The sequence below is a fragment of the Gymnoscopelus microlampas genome (genome assembly GCF_963454915.1).
Source record: "Gymnoscopelus microlampas genome assembly, chromosome: 12".
Classification (NCBI taxonomy): Eukaryota; Metazoa; Chordata; class Actinopteri; order Myctophiformes; family Myctophidae; genus Gymnoscopelus; species Gymnoscopelus microlampas.
This window is the reverse complement of record NC_139949.1, coordinates 51,738,845-51,746,852: the sequence shown is the minus strand read 5'-3', so window position 1 is coordinate 51,746,852 and position 8,008 is coordinate 51,738,845.

Below are 8,008 nucleotides of genomic sequence, written 5' to 3'. Positions count from 1 at the left end.
TTTAAAATAAGATATTTACACTTATCGAAAGCATGGGACAAACGGACAAAGAAAACATAATGTAATTTATTTATTTTAGTTTTGGGGTTTTAACCAAGAAGTGAATGTGATAATGTTTATTGATATTTTAGGTGTCTTATAATCCCGTAAGGGATGGGTCTTATGACACAGAAATAAAAATGAAAATATTTGAAAAAACACACACACATATATATATATATATATATATATATATATATATATATATATATATATATATATATATATATATATATATATATATATATATATATATATATATACATATATATATATACATATATATATATACATATATATATATACATATACATATATATATATATACATATACATATATATATATATATACATATACATATATACATATACATATATATATATATATATATATATATATATATATATATATATATATATATATATATATATATATCTTTTTTTTCTTTCTTTTTTTTTGTGTACAATGCTGTACCCCCTCCAACTCCCGTTTTCTGAAACTTCCACTATTATTTTTTTACACTTGCTTTGGCTATATAAACATATGTTTTCTCATGGCAATAAAGCTCCTTTGAATTGAATTTAATTACAAATTTACAGTTTGTCCATCTTACATGTTGCTAGTCATTACTGTTTGCTTGGCTTTGACATGCATTGACACGTCGTAAATAGTTGACTTACTTGTGTAAATTGTCACTTTAAAATGTAAATAAATCCTGTCTAAATGAAATAGCCTAACTGATAACAAGCGGTGCAGAGTGGAGGGTGTGAAGGGTTAACAGCTATTGTACAAGGAGTCTAAAGTCTAAACTGAAGGTAAACGGTGAAGTTTGATGACAGCGCTCACACTCTATACAAAACCTACTGTAGACAGGACTTTAGCAGAACCTTTAAGTCCTTTAAAAAAACGTAAAGATAGATCTACATGCTCACAATGTCACAGTGCAACATTTTGTGAGCTTGTAGATCAGTTATTTTCACTATTTTAGAAAAATTAAAGGGGGTTGATTTGTTTAAGGACATTTTTGAAGAGTTTTGAAAATGAACAAAAACAAAGTAGGCCTAAACAAAATATTTGAAATATTAGTTTTTTTTCTCTCAACAAAATATGTCCAGGTTCACCCTATAAGCCAACTGTTTGTCTTCACATCATTCACTAGAGGTCACTGTTGGTCCAAACATGTTGTAAAGACCATGTTTTATCAGAAATAAAGATGGTGACTCACTTACCTGTCATCCTATCAGCCTCAGGGATAAAACAGCACACATGCAAAGTAGCTGCTCTGTTGGAGACGAACAAACAACAATAACTATGAATTTACAACAGCCTGAAACCGCCTCCTGCAGTAGTAGTACTTATACTAGTAGTAGTATTCGCTGGCAGTTTCATCACCGACAGACAAGCTACGTTCTATGTCACTAATAGAACACATAGAACGTATATAGCTGGTCTGTTGGTGATGACATTTATTATATTAGATATATTTGTATTGACATGTTTACTTTTTCTTTTACAAATTTCCATTTTGAACCCATATTACTGTCTTGTCTTAATACAATATTGCTTTTAACAGGCAACATAAGCAAATGACATGCACATTCAGTATTAACCAGGGTGATCTTTGCGGGGCCTGTCACACAGATTTGCGCATTGCTGGTCACCTCCAAATCACATCCAATATTACATAACATACAATAACACCTGGATGTAAGTAACTAAGTACATTTACTCAAGTACTGTATTTAAGTACAATTTGGAGGTATTTTTTGGTTTACTGGAGTATTTACAATTTTCAGTACTTTTATTTCTACTCCACTACCTCTCAGAGGCAAATATTGTACTTTTACTCCACTACAATTATTTGAAAACTTTAGTTATAAGCTACTGTGGTCAATTAAGGCTTAACTATACTGCGGGTTACCAGGCCTAGCTGTTTAAAAGAAGTGTAGAAGAGAAGAAGAGAGACCTCCGGATCCATGTTCACCATTCATTCATTTATTCAGCAACAACAGCATAGAAAGCTTCCAGGGGCAGAGCCCCTGTCCACCCCCAGCCTCACGGCGTGGTCAGTACTCTCTCACATGTCATTCACACAGTCACATGACAATACAGACGGTTCATGTGGGTGGGGGTCAATGAGAATCCCCCCACCAGTGTGGTGTAATGTTATTATTATTACCTGGCTTTGAACATGTTAATGATGATGTCATGCTATGGGAGGTCCGGGCTTAGGAGACCTACAAGGAGCGTGCCCGGGAACCGACCAGGAAGTCTATGCTATTATACTGCACGACATGTGAGGACGCTGTTTGTATGACCTGTGATTAATCTTGAAGTAAACAGTGTAACGCAAGCTCTTGTAGTTTTCATTGTCTCTAAACGAGAACTCAACATGGTGTCAGAAGTGGAGCTACTTTGAGCGACCAAACGTTTGACTTTAGTGAAAAAGAAACCGTGTAAAAGGGACATGGCCGGTGAAGGGGACGGAGCCGGCGCGGCAGCACAGCAGCAGCCGGAGTTAGCAGCACCGCAGCCGGGGCACGCAGCAGCACTCCAGCCGGTGATCGCGGCACCTCCGATGGTGACGTTCAGCATCAAACCTCCGGAGCCTTTCGACTTCGCAAAGCCACACGAGTGGGAGAAGTGGATAAGGAGGTTTGAGCGTTTTAGACTGGCGAGTAACCTGAACTCCTCCTCCGACGCGAACCAGGTGAACACACTGGTATACTGTATGGGGGACGAGGCTGACGACGTGCTACGAGGGCTGGACCTAACAGCCGAGCAGCGACAGCTATATGGTACAGTCAAAAACGGATTTGACAAGTTTTTTATCCCAAAGAAAAACGTCATATATGAACGGCCCAAATTCAACAAGAGAGTACAGCAGCCTTCAGAGACAGTGGACGTATTCATCACAGCACTTTATGCACTAGCAGAGAACTGTGAGTATGGCGATCTACATGACGACCTCCTGAGAGACAGACTAGTAGTGGGCCTTCAAAAGGCATCCCTGTCAGAGAGAATGCAACTGGATAAAGACCTCACTCTAGCAAAAGCCATCACAATGGCCAGACAGTCTGAGGAAATAAAGAGGCAACAGACTGATCTGAGGGATTTAAGTGCTAGCAAATCAGCTATGGATGCTATGCATTTTAAGAGGGGGAAACAGAACAAATTCAGAAATAAAGATCAGACACAGGGACAGTACAAAAGTTGGAAATCTGATAAACCTGTGCAGAACAGAGCTGAAAATAAAGTGTGTGGCAAATGTGGAAAATTACCCTCTCACCCAGTGTCACAGTGCCCAGCTAAGAGTGCTGAATGCCACAACTGTGGTAAACGTGGTCACTTTGGGAAGGTGTGCAGATCAAATAAAACTGTAAATGAAGTGGCTGAGGATGTGGATGAACTGTTCTTAGGTGAGGTGGCCTCAGGAGAGGACCCATGGATGGCTGATATCAGCATAAGGGGCAGCACAGTGTCCTTTAAAATAGACACCATTTCAGAGCAGGTGTACAAAAGTGTCATGCACAGTGAGGGGGAGCTAGAAAAAGCTATCAAACCACTCTATGGGCCGGGTGGTGTTAAACTGACAGTCCTGGGGTCAGCCACAGAAACGCTCTCATACAAGGAGAGGAACATTACAGAGAGGATCTTTGTAGTGAGAGGCCTACAGGTGGCACTGCTGAGCAGGCCAGCTTTAGTTAGCCTCAAATTGGTGGCCAGAGTTGATACAATAGACAAAGAGTCAGTAAAGCAGACTTATCCTAAACTCTGTGATGGCCTCGGGCTGGTTCAGAAGCCTTACACAATCAAACTCAGGCCCGACGCACAGCCATTTTCCCTTAAAGTGCCACGCCGAGTCCCATTGCCACTCATGGGCAAAGTAAAAAAAGAACTGGAGAGGATGGAAAGTCTTGGGGTCATCAGCCGCATTGAAGAACCAACAGACTGGTGTTGTGGCATGGTGGTAGCCCCGAAAAAGAACAAAGAGGAAGTCCGCATTTGCGTGGACATGACACCACTGAATGTGTCAGTGTGCCGTGAGAAATATATCCTTCCCTCTGTAGAGCAGACGCTAGGCATGCTCACAGGAGCACAATATTTCACTAAGCTAGATGCAAATATGGGTTTCTGGCAGATTCCCCTGGCCAAAGAATCAGCTCTCTATACTACTTTCATCACGCCATATGGGCGTTACCACTTTAACCGCCTGCCTTTCGGTATCTCCTCTGCCCCAGAGCACTTTCAAAACATGGTGGTGACTGAGGTCACTTCCGGCTTAGAAGGTGTAGTATGTCACATGGACGATATTCTTGTCTGGGGGGCTACAAAGCAGCAGCATGACGCCAGGACGCATGCTGTACTGGAGAGAGCAGAGAAGGCAGGGGTCACACTCAACATGTCAAAATGTGAGTTTGGAAAGAGAGAGGTTAAGTTCCTTGGTTACATCATCTCAGCAGACGGCATGAAGCCGGACCCAGATAAAACCAGAGCTGTGCAGGACATGAAAGAGCCTACAAACTTAACTGAGCTCAGAAGTTTCCTGGGTATGGTGAACCAGTTAGGGAAATGTCAACCTAACCTGGCTGAGAAGGACAAAGCACTGAGAGATCTGCTGTCCAAAAAGAATCAGTGGTGCTGGGGTCATGAACAACAGAGGGCTTTCTGCAGCCTCAAACAGGAGCTCTCCACTGCACCAGTCCTCCAGCTCTACCCTAACAAGCCACTGAAAATATCAGCCGACGCCTCATCCTATGGGCTAGGCGCTGTGATGCTCCAGAAGGACAAAGAAGTTTGGTCACCAGTAGCGTATGCTTCCAGGTCTCTGACTGACACAGAGCAGCGATATGCGCAGCTGGAAAAGGAAGCACTAGTGCTGACATGGGCCTGTGAGAGGTTCAGCGACTTCATCCTGGGCCTACATTTCAATCTGGAGACCGACCACATAGAGAAGAAGAAATGTGATTTGTTATGTGTTTGCTAATGAAAAGAAAACAGTCATGTTACATGTGGATTAAGGTTCAAGGTGTTAACAGAATTTTCAGTGAATTGAAAAGCTAAGGATCTTTTCAAGTTAAAGTAAGGGGGATGTGGTGTAATGTTATTACCTGGCTTTGAACATGTTAATGATGATGTCATGCTATGGGAGGTCCGGGCTTAGGAGACCTACAAGGAGCGTGCCCGGGAACCGACCAGGAAGTCTATGCTATTATACTGCACGACATGTGAGGATGCTGTTTGTATGACCTATGATTAATCTCGAAGTAAACAGTGTAACGCAAGCTCTTGTAGTTTTCATTGTCTCTAAACGAGAACTCAACAACCAGTTGATCAATTCCTTTGATCAGTGTCACTATCTGTCTGTATCCTGCCTGTCAGGAAGCTAGGCCTGATGTCATCAGATTAACAATAGAGATGCAAATCACCATTCATACCTGGCAGCAGACTTCCTCTTGAACAACAGGTCAACATTAACATCATTGAATAGCCCAGAAGTGCAGACAGTTAGACTGTGTCTGTCGACTAGCCCAGGGGTTCTCAACCTTTTCAGGCCGCGACCCCCAAAATAATGATATTATTTCCCGCGACCCCCCGCGTGCACGCGCGCGGTCCCGTTCTCGCGCGCGAAGGTTATTTAATTATAATAGGTTATTTGATAATTGTTTATTATCAAAACATTTTTGCAAAAAGTGGGTAAATTGAGTAAATTAACTGATAAAACATGAATTAATGATAACATAAAAAAAATATTTTGTTAAAAAAAAAAGTTTTTTTTTTTTTTTTTTTTTAAATTCACCCAAAAATCTGGCGACCCCCCCAAATTATTTGGCGACCCCCCTGGGGGTCGCGACCCCCAGGTTGAGAACCACTGGACTAGCCTACAACACATGGCTACTCCTGACTGTAGTGAAATAACTTCTATCATTTATATCTGATTTTTGACTTGAATACCGTTCATAAAACAAGCAAATAAGGGCCAATATACGACACTACTTTGTAGATTTTGATAATCATTACAAAACATCCATTAACCACTTCAGCCCTGTGTACATTTCTGCCATTTGAAAATAGCCGATCTACAAGGCCTGTGTAATTAATTATTTGGGAGCACCTGTGTGATTCCAATAGTGTAAACATTTTAAATGGCTTTCATATGCTCTTAATAATATTTTCAAATTAGATGTGGCCTTATTATAGATTGAATTGTGCTCAGTTCTGGGTGTTATTGTGGGTGGCTATTCTCTCTGAAACTTCGTAGCCTAGGCTACTGTGCAATGCATTCCAATGGTCCCATTGGCATTGTTCAGGGGAAAAACACATTTTAGATTAAAATCCACAACCATGGACCCGTGCGTGTGCATGTGTGCGTCTGGCTAGTGTGGTTACACTGAGACAGACCATTCACGCTAGCTGCTAGCAGGCTGGCTGGCTCTGTGTTCTGTGCGTGTCTACTCTGAACAGCCCTGGGACAGTGGATGGAACAGTGGACATTAAGGTCCATGTACCAAACAACTGTCCAATATCGCAACTGTGACCACAAAGGAGAAAGAATGTCGAGTCACAGCTGTATACAATACGATGCAATGCAAATACCAACAGGAGTTATTACTATGGATTCACCTGGCAAATTATGAAGTTTACTACAGTATGTATATAGCCCATTTAAAAACAACTCGCATTGTACCAAAGTGCTTTACAGGTCTTAATTTACTCAAGTACTAGTGTACTTAAAGGGTTAGTTCAGATTTTTGGACTTAAAGCTGTAGGAAAGCGGTATTGATACTTTTACTTAAGTAAAACAATTGAGTACCTTTTCCACCACCACCGTTGTATGGAGAGGAGTGGAAGATGTGAAGGGTTAACAGCTGCTGTAGGAGGAGGAGTTCGTCAATAAGTCGAACCTGAAATTTACAATTCAAATCAGTTTGGTGGCAGTGCCACCTCTCTCTCTCTCTCTCTCAAACCTTCACCAGGACTTTAACAGCTATACTGACCACTTAAAGACAGGTGAGTACATTAGATAAGGATTTATTATTCACTAAAAGACAATAATATAAGGTATATGCAGTGGTGGAAAATGTACTCACATGTTGTTACTTAAGTAAAAGTATCAATACTGCAATGTAGAAATGCTCTGTTACAAATACAATTTTGGAATTCAAAATGTACTTTTGTGTAAAAGTACAAAAGTATTGGTATCGAAATGTACTTAAAATACCAAAAGTAGAAATTATACTCATTATGCAGAAAGTCCCATTTCACATGCTATCATATGTACTGTATAAAATGTATTAAAATCTTTTGGAAATAGCAGATCTACAAACTCACAACACGTTGCATCGCGACGCGTTGTGAACTTGTAGATCGGCTATTTTCAAATAGCAATGTAGTGGTTAGCATATGTTTTGTTATAATAATTAAAATCTACAAAGTAACTAGTAACTAAAGTTTTCAAATAATTATAGTGGAGTAAAGTACAATCGTTGTCTCTGAGATGTAGTGGAGTAGAAGTAAAAGTACTGAAAACTGGAAATACTCCAGTAAAGTAAAAATACCTAAAAATTGTACTTAATTATAGTACCTGAGTAAATGTACTTAGTTACTTTCCACCACTGGGTATATGAAACTGTATCTAGATGTGCTTTTACCCTATTTTCATATTCCCTGAAATTCCCTTGTCTGATCTTTCAATTGGTAAAAGGTGTTGTATAATGTTTCCATGTCAAGTATAAAACATCGTTCAACATTATTGTGCTCTATTACAATACAATCCAGACCAGATGCATAACCCTATTTTAATGAAGTTAAAGTTAGGGTAAGTGATTTCCTTTGGTTAAAATAAGTGTTAAATAGCTCTATATGTTGACATCATTGCTATATAGAGCAACAGGAGTCTCCATGTCTCTCCAGCTCTTTATTAAACAGAAAATGCATTTTCAGGTCAGGATACCAATTGTATCCAAT